Raw genomic sequence first — 14,798 nt, 5'->3', positions numbered from 1 at the left:
AGAGTGTGTGCCAGTCCCCAGCTTCTTCAAGGATTATTATTTATTCTTGTCTTCCTGACTGATCTGGCTTTCTCAGACATGGTTCATGAAGTCCTGGTTCACATACAGGCATCACACAGACCAGTTGCAAACTTGTACAGCCACTTTGGAAGTCTGTATAGCCGTTTCTCAGAAAATTGGAATCAATCTCCCTCAAGAACCAGCTATACCATTCTTGGATATATACCCAAGGAACGCTCAATCATACCACAAGGACTCACGCTCAACTGTGCTCATAGTAGCATTATTTGTAATGGCCAGAACCTAGAAACAACCTAGATGCCTTTCAACTGAAGAATGAATAAAGAAAGTGTGGTACATGTACACAATGGAGTACTACTCAGCAGAAAAAAACAATGACATCATGATGTTTGCAGGCAAGTGGATGGAACTAGAAAATATCCTTAGTGAGGTAACTCAGACTCAGAAAGTCAAACATGTTAAGTACTCACTCATAAGTGGATACTAGATGTGAAAGAAGTGATGACCAGACTCCAACAAAACCTATTTAGAAGAGCCAGTGAAGTATACTTTGTACTCATTAAATGAAAAATCCAACAATATGGTATTGCAATGCTAATCTTGTACACATCAAATACAGGAGTCCCCAACTTTACTAATTGAAGATTCTTAGATTTAAAGCACAGATCAACCCCAGCACAGAGATGGTGGGTCATTTCAATACTCCACTTTCAGCAACAGATAGGTAACATGAAAAAAAGTAAATAGAGATATTCTGAAGATAAATGACATCATAAGTCAGTTTTACCTCTATATTTTACAAACCCTGTGGACTTGTAAACCTCTAGATAGAGAACATATTTACAGAAAGCACTCTTAGTCCACTATGCACATAGAAGCCTTAAATAACCCATCAACATAAAACAATACTTTCAAAATATCCTCAAAATATGAGCACTCTGGCCCAGAAACCTTCCATTTTCTAACAACCAATAGAATATGAAGCTCAAAATTGTGAGCAGATAATTTAAATACAAAATATATTAGTTTAAAAGCTTTTTACATATACAGAGCCCGGATGATTTCAATAAGGACTCCTTTATGTTTATATGCACTATGTACACAACAATGAAAAACTAAATGGGATGATGGTTATCCAACTCATTGTGAGAATACAGACTGAGAGCTTGGCATTTTGTTCTCCTGGGAACCAAGATTCGAACACACTGTGGGTAACTTAAGAGGGGTATATAATCTTCCCGAAATATCATTACATGTGAATTTTTTCACTATAAGGTATTTACAAACGATGATGTTTTAAGAGTTCTAATAAAGTAAGAGAATCTAAAAAGATATTTCCCAAAAGTACTCAATATATGTATTTGCATGTTCCAGAATTTCTATGTAGTCCATGCTTGCCTTGAAAACATAGGTTGACCTTTCTGTGCCTCACAAATGCTCAGACTATTGGCATGCACCACCATGATATCCAGTAAGATGCTTGGTTCTGATAAAACATGGCTTTTTATAAAATGGATAACTAATATGATTAAAATAGAAAAGAAAGACATGTTAAATTCCCTAGTTTAATCATTGCACATATGTATATACGATGAATTATCATTCTCTACCCCCTAGATACCATTGTCATGATGATAAATGAACATGTATAAATATTACTGATAACTATGACAATGCAAAACTTAAAGAAAATAGTTTTAGAGCAAAGCATGAAAGCTGTGCCATTTCTGAAAAATAGTTTTGATCACTGATAAATAGACCTTGTACAACTAAAAGTTTGTGTTATTTTACATACTCTTTTTTTTTTTTTTTTTTTTTTTTCCGAGACAGGGTTTCTCTGTGTAGCTTTGCGCCTTTCCTGGAACTCACTTGGTAGACCAGGCTGGCCTCGAACTCACAGAGATCCGCCTGGCTCTGCCTCCCGAGTGCTGGGATTAAAGGCGTGCGCCACCACCGCCCGGCTATTTTACATACTCTTGTGACATAATACAAATATTCAAATTAGTAATACCTTGTAAAAATAGTTTCAAACAGCCAGTGAGCAGATATTTATGTCTTTTAATTAGAAAAAAGTATCAACTGAAATATATCCCCAGTAAAATAGAATAAAAATATTAAAATCTGACTTTTCATATTATTTTAATACATCAATTGTTTCAAGTTATTAATATACAAATGTACACATAATTGAGACAATGCAACTTGAACATACTAAGTCAGCTATATTTAAGTAAGTGTTAAGGAAAAGCTTTCCAACAGAGTGGGAAACTGTCATTATTACTTTGCAGGGAAATTAATGTCCATGCATAAAGATTCTATTAGTGTATATTGTAGAAGTAACTGTCTTATTCAATAAGAAACTCAGAGCCAATACAGAGATGAAAGCCAAGAGGTCAGAGCAATAGCTAAGAGCTAAAAACCTTACCCTTCACTGTTGCTGTACCTCTCTGAATGAGACCTACTTCCTGTGTATGTCTTTTTTTAGAGTTTCTGTTCTGCCTTCTCATTGGTTGTAAACCCAACCACATGACTTCCTAGTCATTGCCTGTCTGTATAGACCTCCAGGTCTTCTATGGTTGGTATTGAGGTTAAAGGCATTTGTCTCCAGTGCTGGCTGTATTCTGGAACACACAGAGATCTACCTAGCTTTGCCTACCAAGTGCTGGGATTAAAGGCGTGCACCACCACCACCCAGCTTTTGCTATGGCTTGCTAATAGCTCTGACCCCTGGGCAACTTTATTTATTAGCATACAAATAAAATCACATTTCAATACAAATAAAATATCACCATAGTACATCAACATGTGCTTATGTAGATTAATCTGCTTTAATCAGATGGTAGACATATATTGTACCTATTAGACATTATTCAGTACCTATCAAATATTCATTTACTATCTTCTTAATTTTGACAAAAAAGTAAAATCCAATTAGAAAATTAGACTACACAAAATTAGTGTCATATAAAATAATGCTAGCTCTATGACTTATGGTGTTTTGTAGTTATTTAATTAAGATAAATATACTTATTCAGCCACAGTGAGGAAATTCAACTGGAGAATGACAGAACAAACTTTCTTTCAAATTACACACATAGTTCCACACACCTATGTAAAAAATTTTTATCAAAAGCATGAAAGTGGTTGTGAAACTTGAAGTGCATATGCTTACATATGTCTCACTCTCTTTTGAAAGTATAAATTGAAAATGGCTTGTCTAATCAAATATGTTAAATGCTTATAGCTTTTATAAGTTTATTTGAGTTTCTTTCTGACTTCATATGAGATCAAATCACATTGACAAAGAACTCTCTTCTTGCACATATTAGACAAGCCAGCCACAGAGAGATCATGTAACTACAAGTGTGATCTCTGCATGCATGGGATTGCTGCTGTAGAACCTGAAGAGAGATTCATGCTGATTCAGAGTGGTGCCTGAGCTGCTGAGATTGGAGAGCAGAGGAGAAGAGGACGAACAGGGAGGAACAGGGACACCAGTTACACCTCTGCTGTAAAGCAGAGGACTCTCCTAGCGTACAAGATCCAGTGTCTGGTAGACCATACAGCACTGTAACCTTACATGAAGTAAGCAATGTTCCCTGGAGCCAGTTGACTCTTCCATAGAATATTTTATCTAAATTAAAAATTTTAAATTTTCCTGGCTACCTTTGATAAGTCCATTTTACACTAAACCTATCACAATATCCTTTATGTCAAATGACCTTTCACACTTGAACATTTTTCTTCTTCCACTGCTGAACTGATGACTTACTCCACAGCCATATTTCAGCAGTCACAGTAATGTCAAATGGACAACAATCCATCTATCCTGTATTTGTTTTAGGTGGGTTTACATCCATTGCTTCCAACCTAATTCCTGAATATATATATATTCCATGTTGCCTTTGTTGAGTACAGTCTTGATTTTAAGCTGCACTTCTCATTTTCTGATACTTATTATATAGTTATCTCCAGCTATGGGCATGTCAGCCTGGGATAAAATATACCTGACTTCTTTCAAATCCTAACATACATGATTATTTCTCTTTATGAGGACCGAAGATACTCATGCAGATTAGTCTGACAGTATGCCTTAATCTTGCTTCTTTGAGAATGCCTAGAAACATCTTTCAGAGTCCCAATCAAGTCAATGTGTGCAGAGAAACACATTCATAATAATGAACAAAATACACATTGGAAAAATTATATATGCAGCAAACAGGTGAACATGGTACATTATCAGATAATACAAATAATAAATGTCAGAGGAAGGATCTGAGACAGATGTAGGCATTTCTAATGCATAGAGTTGTTCCCAGTGTCTAATTCCTACATTATGCTCTGAAATCTTCTGCAGCAAACTGAGACAGTATTTTTCACTATAGCCTCACACAAGGAAATTGCTAGTAACTAACTTTAGTGACATCATCCCTTTTCACAGGAGCATGTCTAGACTTCTAGAATCCCCTCAAATATTCTGTCAATCCTCTATAATATAATCTTTCTCTTTCAAAACTAACATTCCAAACATCAAAATCCTGAGGAGATATAGGCATGACAGGGAATATGGAGGAAATTCCTTATGTCTACAACAGAAAAGAGAAAGAATAAAACCCAAATTTTTTTTCTATTTGAAAATACCAGAAGAGTCACTATGAAATGCCTTTTTTATTATTATTTTATTTTATTTTACAATATAATTTAATTCTACATATCAGCCACGGATTCCTTTGTTATCCCTCCTCCCGCCCCCTCCCTTTCTCCTGCCCCACCCCCCATTCCCATTTCCTTCAGGGCAAAGACTCCCCTGAGGATTGAGATCAAGCTGGTAGACTCAGTCCAGGCAGGTCCAGTCCCCTCCTTCCAGACTGAGCCAAGTGGCCCTGCATAAGCCCCAGGTTTCAAACAGCCAACTCATGCACTGAGCACAGGACCCGGTCCCACTGCCTGGATGCCTCCCAAACAGATCAAGCTAATCCATTGTCTCACCTATCCAGAGGGCCTGATCCAGTTGGGGGCCCCTCAACCATTGGTTAATAGTTCATGTGTTTCCATTTGTTTGGCTATTTGTCCCTGTGCTTTATCCATCCTTGGTCTCAACAATTCTCGCTGATATAAACCCTCTTCTGTCTCGCCAGTTGGACTCCTGGAGCTCCACCCAGGGCCTAGCTGTGGATCTCTGCATCCAGTTCCCTCAGTCATTGGATGGGGTTTCTAGCACGACAATTAGGGTGTTTGGGCCATTGTATCAGCAGAGTAGGTCAGTTCGGGCTGTCTCTCGACAATTGCCAGCAGTCTGTTGTGGGGACATCTTTGTGGATTTCAGTGGGCCTCTCTAGCCCCTTGCTTCTTCCTATTCTCATGTGGTTTTCATTTACCATGGTCTCCTATTCCTTGTTCTCCCTCTCTGTTCTTGATCCAGCTAGGATCTCCCTCTCCCCTAAGTTCTCTTTCCCTTGACACTTGCCCTTCATTTCCCCCACTCATGTCCAGGCTGTTCATGTAGATCTCTGCCATTTCTCTGTCATTGGGTGATCCCTGTGTCTTTCTTGGGGTCCTGTTTTCCAGGTAGCCTCCCTGGTGTTGTGAATAGCAGTCCAGTCATCCTTGTTCCACATCTAGTATCCTGCTATGAGTGAGTACATAGCACGTTTGTCTTTCTGAGTCTGGGTTACCTCACTCAGGATGATTTTTTTCTAGATCCATCCATTTGCCTGCAAACCTCATGATGTCATTGTTTTTCTCTGCTGAGTAGTATTCCATTCTGTATATGTACCATATTTTATTTATCCATTCCTCAGTTGAAGGGCATCTAGGTTGTTTCTAGGTTCTGGTTATTACAAACAATGCCAATATGAACATACCTGAGCAAGTGTCCTTGTTGTATGATTGAGCATTCTTTGGGTATATGCCCAAGAGCGGCATAGCTGGGTCTTGGGGGAGATTGATTCTCAATTTTCTAAGAAAGCGCCATATTGATTTCCAAAGTGGTTTACAAGCTTGCATTCCCACCAGCAGTGGAGGAGAGTTCCCCTAGCTCCACATCCTCTCCAGCATAAGGTGTCTTCAGTGTTTTTGATCTTAGCCATTCTGACAGGTGTAAGGTGGTATCTGAGAGCTGTATTGATTTGCATTTCACTGATGATTAGGGATGTTGAGCAATTTCTTAAATGTCTTTCAGCCTTTTGGACTTCCTCTCTTGAGAATTCTCTGTTTAGTTCTATAGCCCATTTCTTACTTGGACTGTTGGGCATTTTGATGTCTAATTTCTTGAGTTCTTTATATATTCTGGATATCAATCCTCTGTCAGATGTGGTGTTGGTGAAGACCTTTTCCCATTCTGTAGGCTGTCGCTTTGCATTGTTGACTGTATCCTTTGCTCTACAAAAGCTTCTCAGTTTCAAGAGGTCCCATTGATTGACTGTTTCTCTCAGTGTCTGTGCTACTGGTGTTATATTTAGGAATTGATCTCCTATGCCAATGCATTCAAGATTACTTCCTACTTTCTCTTCTAGCAGGTTCAGAGTAGCTGGATTTATGTTGAGATCTTTGATCCACTTGGACTTAAGTTTTGTGCACGGTGATAGATATGCATCTATTTGCAGCCTTCTACAAGTTGATATCTAGTTATGCCAGCAACATTTGTTGAAGATGCTTTCTTTTTCCATTGTACGCTTTTGGCTTCTTTGTCAAAAATTATATGTTCATAGGTGTGTGGATTAATGTCAGGGTCTTCAATTCGATTCCATTGGTCCACATGTCAGTTTTTATGCCAATACTAAGCTGTTTTTATTACTGTAGCTCTATAGTAGAGCTTGAAGTCAGGGATCGTGATGCCTCCAGAGGTTGTTTTATTATACAGGATTTTTTTGGCTATCCTGGGTTTTTAGTTTTTCCATATGAAGTTGAGTATTCTTTCCAGGTCTGTGAAGAATTGTGTTGGTATTTTGATGGGGATGGCATTGAATCTGTAGATTGCTTTTGGTAAAATTGCCATTTTTAGTATGTTACTCCTGCCTATCCATGAGCATGGGAGATCTTTCCACTTTCTGACATCTTCTTCAATTTCTTTTTTTCAAGGACTTACAGTTCTTGTCATATAGGTCCCTCATTTGCTTGGTTAGTGTTACCCCAAGGTATTTTATATCATTTGTGGATACTGTAAAGGGTGATGTATCTCTGATTTCCTTCTCAGCCTGTTTGTCAATTGTATATAGGAGGGCTACTGATTTTTTTGATTTGATCTTATATCCTGCTATGTTGCTGAAGGTGTTTATAAGCTGTATCAGCTCCTTGGTGGAATCTTTGTGGTCACTCAAGTATACTATTATGTCATCTGCAAATAAGGGATGCTTGACTTCTTCCTTTCCAATTTATATCCCCTTATCTCCTTATGTTATCTTGTTGCTCTGGCTAGAACTTCAAGTACTATGTTGAATAAATATGGGGAGAGTGGACAGCCTTGCCTCATTCCTGATTTTAGTGGAATTGCTTTGAGATTCTCTCCATTTAATTTGATGTTGGCTGTTGGCTTGCTGTAAATTGCCTTTATTATCTTTAGGTATGTTCCCTGTATTCCTGATCACTCCAAGACCTTTATCATGAAGGGGTATTGGATTTTGTCAAATGCCTTTTCTGCATCTAGCAAGATAATCATGTGGTTTTTTTCTTTGAGTTTGTTTATGTGGTCTATTACATTGATGGGCTTTTGTATGTTGAAACACCCTTGCATCCCTGGGATGAAGCCTACTTGATCATGGTGGATAATTGTTTTGATGTGTTCTTGGAGTCTGTTTGCCAGTATTTTATTGAGTATTTTTGCATCAATGTTCATGAGGGAGATCAGTCTGTAGTTCTCTTTCTTTGTTGTATCCTTGTTTGGTTTAGGAATCAGGGTAATTGTAGCCTCATTGAAGGAGTTTGTTAATGTTCTTTCTGTTTATATTGTGCGGAACAATTTAGAGAGTATTGGTATTAACTCTTCTTTGAAGATCTGGTAGAATTATGTGTTGAAACCGTCTGGTCCTGGGCTTTTTTTTTTTTTGGTTGGGAGATTTTCATGACTGTTTCTATTTCCTTAGGGGTATTGGACTATTTAAATAGTTTATCTGGTCTTAATTTAACTTAGGTGTGTGGTACCTATCCAGAAAATTATCCATTTCTTTTAGATTTTCCAATTTTTTGGAGTAGAGGTTTTTGAAGTATGACCTGATGATTCTCTGGATTTTCTCAATGTCTGTTGTTATGTTCCCCTTTTCATTTCTGATTTTGTTAATTTGGATTTTCTCTCTGTCTTTTGGTTAGTTTTGATAAGGTCTTTTCTATCTTGTTGATTTTTTCAAAGAACTAACTCTTTGTTTCATTGATTTTTTGTATTGTTCTCTTTGTTTCTATTTTACTGATTTCAGCTCTCACTTTGATAATTTCCTGGCATGCATTCTTCCTGGGAGACTTTGCTTCTTCCTGTTCTAGAGCTTTCAGGTGTGCTGATAAGTCACTAGTGTGAGATTTCTCCAACTTCTTTATGTGGGCATTTAGTGCTATGAATTTCCCTCTTAGCACTGCTTTCATAGTGTCCCATAGATTTGGGTATGTGGTGTCTTCATTTTTGTTGATCTCTAGGAAGTCTTTATTTTCTTCCTTAACCCATTGGTGATTCATTTGAGTATTATTCAGTTTCCATGAGATTGAACATTTTCTGTAGTTTTTCTTGATGTTGAAATCTAACTTTAAACCATGGTGGTCTGATAGAACACAGGAGATTATTCCAATTGTTTTGTGTCTGTTGAGATTTGCTTTGTGGCCAAGTATGTGGTCAATTTTAGAGAAGGTTCATGGGGTGCTGAGAAGAAGGTATATTCTTTTTTGTTAGGATGGAATGTTCTGTAGATATCGATTAAGTCCATTTGAGTCATGACATCAGTTAAGTCTTTTATTTCTCTGTTAAGTTTCAATTTGGGAGATCTGTCCATTGGTGAACGTGGGGTGTTGAAGTCTCCCACTATTAATGTGTGGGGTTTTATGTGTGGTTTAAGCTTTAGTAATGTTTCTTTTACATATGTGGGTGCCCTTGTGTTTGGGGCATAAATGTTCAGAATTGAAACTTCTTCTTGGTGGATCTTTCTTGTGATGAGTATGTAATGCCCTTTTTGATCTCCTTAGATTGATTTTAGTTTGAAGTCTATTTTGCTGGATTTCAGGATGGCTACACCTGCTTGTTTCTAAAGACCATTTGATTGGAAAGTTTTTTCCCAGCCTTTTATTCTTAGGTAGTGTCTATCTTCGAATTTGAGGTGAGTTTCTTGTGTGTAGCAGAATGATGGGTCCTGCTTTCATATCCATTCTGTAAGCCTATGTCTTTTTATAGGTGAATTAAGGCCATTAATATTAAGGGATATTAATGACCAGTGATTGTTCATTCCTGTTATTTTTTGGTGGTAGTGTGTGTGTACTTCTTTTCTTTGGGGTTTACTGCTGTAGGTTTATCTATTGCCTGTGTTTTTGAGGATGTATCTGACTTCCTTAGGTTGGAATTTTCCTTCTAGTGCTTTCTGTAGGGCTGGGTTTGTGGATAAATATTGTTTAAATCTGGCTTTTTCTTGGAATGTCTTATTCACTTTGTGATGATTGAAAGTTTTTCTGGGTATATTAGTCTAGGCTGGCATCCATGGTCTCTTAGTGTCTGCATTACATCTGTCCAGGTCCTTCTGGCTTTCAAAGTCTCCATTGAGAAATCGGGTGTTATTTTGTTGGGTTTGCCTTTATATGTCACTTGGCCTTTTTCCTTTGCTGCTCTCATTATTCTTTCTTTATTCTGTACATTTAGTTTTTTAATTATTATGTGGCAAGGGGACATTTTTTTGGGGTCTAGTCTGTTTGGTGTTCTATAGGCTTCTTGTATCTTCATAGGCATTTTTTTCTTTAAGTTGGGAAAGTTTTCTTCTATGATCTTGTTGAATATATTTTCTGTGCCCGTGAGTTGGTATTCTTCTCCTTCTTCTATCCTTATTATTTGTAGGTTTGGTCTTTTCATGGTGTCCCAAATCTCTTTGATATTTTGGTTCATGACTTTGTTGGCTTTAGTGTTTTCTTTGACTGATGAATCTACTTCTTCTACCGTATCTTCAATGCCAGAGATCCTCTCTTCCATCTCTTGCATTCTGTTGTTTATACTTGCATCTGAAGTTCCCATTTGTTTACTCAGATTTTCAATTTCCAGCATTCCCTCTGTTTGTGTCCTCTTCTTTTTTTCTATTTCCCTTTTCAGGTCTTGGACTGTTTCTTCATCTGTTTCATTGCTTTTTCATGATTTTCTTTCAGGGCTTTATTGTTTTCTTCCAGGACTTTATTGTTTTCTTCTACTTTATTTGTCCTTTCCTCTAGTTTTTTATAGTGTTCTCATTTTTTGTTTGTCTTTTCCTCTATATAAGCCTCTACCTTCTTCATAAGGCTGTTTTCTTCTGCTTCTTCCAATTTTTGATGTTCAGGTCTAGATGTTGGAGGAGGGCTAGGTTCTGGTGATGCTGTATTGCTCTTCATTTTGTTGTATGTACTTCTGTGTAGCAAGAGTTTTCCTGCCTGGCCCACAGTCAGGACAAATCTCTCTCACCTGCCAGTCCCAGGGCCGCTCAGACACGACCAAGTAAACACAGAGACTTATATTGGTTACAAACTGTATGGCCATGGCAGGCTTCTTGCTAACTTTTCTTATAGCTTAAATTAATCCATTTCTATAAATCTATACCTTGCCAAGTAGCTCGTGGCTTACCGGCATCTTCACATGCTGTTTCTCATCGTGGCGACTGGCAGTGTCTCTCTGACTCAGTCTTTCACTTCCCAGCTTTATTCTCCTCCTTGTCCTGCCTACACTTTCTGCCTAGCCAATGGCCAATCCGTGTTTTATTTATTGACTAATCAGCAACACAGCACTTCTGCCTTGATGTCTGCCCTTCTCCTTGTGGTTTGTTCTTGGTCTTATCAGTGCACTTTGTCCAGACAGAGCTGAGAGATTCATGAAGTCTCTCTCTCTTGTCCGGATGGGAGCTCTCTTGTCCAGATGGGAAGTCCGGGGTAGGATGGGATTTCTTGTCTAGACAGGAAGTCCGGGGCAGGATGGGCACTCAGGGCCAGTCTCTAAGTCTCAGGAAGTGGCTGGGGTCTCAGGCGATGATGGGCATGGGGGCAGGGCTTGGAGACTGCAGGGTCTGCTGGGGGTCTTGGAGAAGGGGAGCCTTTCCAGTAGGGGTGGAGGTAGAAGGGATCCTGCCTGGTGGCCAGAACCTGGGGTCTAGTTGGGCAGGTCTTCCCCGGAGTGGCTGCCAGGCATGGGATCTAGGCTGATCCCAGGCGGTCACTTCTTGTCCAGAAGGGAAGTCCTGAGGAGGATGGGAGCTGGGGACCAGTCTCTAGGTCTCAGGAAGTGGCTGGGGTCTTGGGCTATGATGGGCAAGGGGCAGAGCTCTGAAATTGCAGTGTCTGCCATGGGTCTTGGAGAAGGGGAGCCTTCCCGGTAGGGGTAGAAGAGAACTTGCCCAGTGGCCAGAACCTGGGGCCAAGTTGGGCAGGTATTCCCCGGAGTGGCTGGTGCCCAGGAATGAGATCTAGGCTGTTTCCAGGCACTACCCTCTTGTCCAGAAGGGAAGTCCGGGGCAGGATCACTAGGAAATATCTTTTTTTTTTTTTGAGACAGGGTTTCTCTGTGTAGCTTTGTGCCTTTCCTGTGACTCACTTGGTAGCCCAGGCTGGCCTCGAACTCTCAGAGTTCTGCCTGGCTCTGCCTCCCGAATGCTGGGATTAAAGGCGTGCGCCACCACCGCCCGGCCACTAGGAAATATGTTAATGGGATAGAGATGGAATAATGTTTGAGTCTGTACTTCCCCTAGGGCATATGAATGTCAAACCTTGAAAAGGAATAAATGAATAAAAAACTTACTTGATCATAATATCTCCGTTAAATTTAGTCATTGTCCAATCAATTGTTTTGTTGAGTGGGTAGACAGTATAAGCTGGGAAAATCACCACATTTCCTTCACCACTTAAATGGTAATTCATTCTGACTAAGCACTCGCTGCTTCTGTAGGAACACATAAGAATAGGAATCTGCAGAAAGCGAGAGATAAAAATCCAAGAGCACAGCATATTAACAAAGTATCTGCCCACCCTGGAGTATGGTAAGGTGGACTCTACAGAATTCAGCACATATATACATAGCTCATGTATGTAAGTATTTGTTTATAATTTTATTGGTGACTGGAGTTATCCCTTGAAACATCCCAAGTTCTTTCTGAAAGGATTCTTCACTCCTCTTCTGTGGAATTACCCAATGATTACTTCCCTCAGGCATTGAATCTGAGGCCTTGCTTTCAGAATAACAAACAGTATGCATAAAAATATTTTTTTAGACTCTTCTCCAGCCACAAGCAGTATGATTTTATCCAAGACCATAGAGAACAATTCCTAAGACATGAAATACTCTTAGTGGATTCTGCCACAAGTGTGAACCAAGAGACTGACTGCTCATGGTTAATCCATTTATGGTGATACAAACTTTTTTATACCAGATGATGCCATGGTAAACAAAAGGGAATAGGGCCATAAAGGTCCCATGGTATGTCTGATCAAGTCACAATAGCAGACACCATGTTCTGTAGAACTGGAGACCCTCCATCCTAGTTTTGCTTTCCAGGAGTTACAGAACGTTCCTTTTTCTACAGATGTATCTGTGAATGCCAATATTACGTTCATGCTCTTCTGTAAACACTTTGTGTCTCTTTCTGATGAAACTAATGGTTCTACCAAATTGATTTCCAAATGTTCAACTTCATGTTAATGCAGAAATCAAGTTTTCTTTTTGAATCTGAACTTTGACTTTCTGTAATATTCTTTTAACCACCATGAACCAATGAATTGTCATCATATGGCCAATCCCATAACATTGAGTCCAACCACTAATTATCTGTATCTGAGAACATAGTGCCATAAAGAAATATAATACTTTAGAAATACATCTAGGTTTTTATCCCTCCAAACACTGAGTCAAGACGTTAGGAGAAGGGCTCTGTTTCCAAAAGCATGGTGATCAGTTAAGTCAGTGACTCCACTGTGTGTGTGTGGCACTGTAGCTATGATGTGTGTTAATGTAGTGGTGATCACAATGAAAACTATGCACAAAGTAGAATGTGAATCATTGTGCAAACAATGACTTCTCCTTGATAGTGATGAATCAGTATTACTGGACTAGGACATAGCTAAGTGAGGTTCACTATCCTTCTTGCCCTCCTCTACGTTAACAGTCCAGCTACAGGAGACCTGCTCCCAACTTACCTCCACATCCTGAGGTTTCCATGGCTTGAATAGAATTGTACTACCACCACCATTTCTTGTCCATTGTTTTGTTAATCTTTGCCATTGTGACAGGTAAGATGAACTATCAAAATTCTTTTGATTTGCGTTTCCCTGATAGCTAAGCATGATGATCTTTTTGGAGGTTTCCTGGCATTTTTTTCTTCTTTTTGTAACTCTCTGTACAGTTCCCAGGCCCACATTTTTGAATTGGTCATTTTTTCTTTTTCTTTTTTTTTGACTATTGTTTCTTGGGTCTTTGTATATTCTGGATATTAAATTCTCTGTTGATATCTAGCTGGCAAGGATTCTCTGCCATACTGTGGGACTTCTTTTCATCTGGTGGATTGTTCCTTTAGCCATGCAGAAGCTTTAGTTTCATGAAATCCCACTTGTAGGCTGTTAGCTATTATTCTTGTGTTAATGGAGGCCTATTCAGAAAGTCCTTTCCTGTTTGAATATCATGTGGGGTACTGTCTGTGCATCCTTCTAGAAGTTTCAGGTTTAGGTCTCTAATCAATTTCGAGTTTGTTTTTATGTAAGGTGACAGACAATAGTCTAACTTCATTCTTCTGTATGTGGACATCCAGTTTTCTCAGCACTATTAGTTGAAGATGTTTGTTTTTTCTGTCGCATATGTTTGTGACATCTTTGTCCAATATGTCTGTTTTCCTGCCAGTGAATAATATTTTTATTACTATGGCTCTGTAATTTACCATAAGATCTGGAAAATAATACCCCAGGATTGTTTCTTTCTTCTGAATTATTTGGACTATCTGGGGTCTTTTGTCTGAGGTCCATATGAATTTTAGGATAATATTTTTCTGTTTCTGTGAAAGGGGAGATGCGGATTTTGATTGGGGTGCTGTTACAAATCGCTTTTGGTAAAACAGTGATTTTTACAACGTTAATTTTACCAGTCTGTGAGCATGGAATATCTGTTTTCTATTGTGTTTCTCGGTCTCTTTCTGAAAAGGTTTAAAGTCTTCATCATAGAGTATATTCACTTCTTTGGTTAGAGTTATTACTAGATAGTTTTTGAGACTCTTTAAATGGGAGCACATTTATGAATTTCTTCTCTGTGCATTTGTTATTGGTGTATTGAAAAGATATTTATTCGAGCAAGTTGATTTTCTATCTGCCCAAATTGCTGAATCAGTTGATAATTTCTAGATTTTTTTTTCTGTAGAACTTTTGGCATCTCTAATGTATAGCATCATGTCATTCACATATATAGATAGTTTGACTTCTTTTTCTCTGTGTGCCCCCTTTGGCTTTCTTCTCTTGCCTTATTTCTCCAGGTAGTACTCCAACCACAGTTTTGTAAAGGAGTGGGGATAGTGGGCATCTCCGTCCTCTTCCTGACTTCAGTGGTGTTACTTCATGATTTTTGCTATTTGAGATCATGTTGTCTCTGGGTTTTGTTCCATGATACG

This window comes from Peromyscus eremicus, unplaced genomic scaffold, assembly GCF_949786415.1.
Source record: "Peromyscus eremicus unplaced genomic scaffold, PerEre_H2_v1 PerEre#2#unplaced_106, whole genome shotgun sequence".
NCBI classification, from domain to species: Eukaryota; Metazoa; Chordata; class Mammalia; order Rodentia; family Cricetidae; genus Peromyscus; species Peromyscus eremicus.
This window is presented reverse-complemented; position numbering follows the sequence as displayed.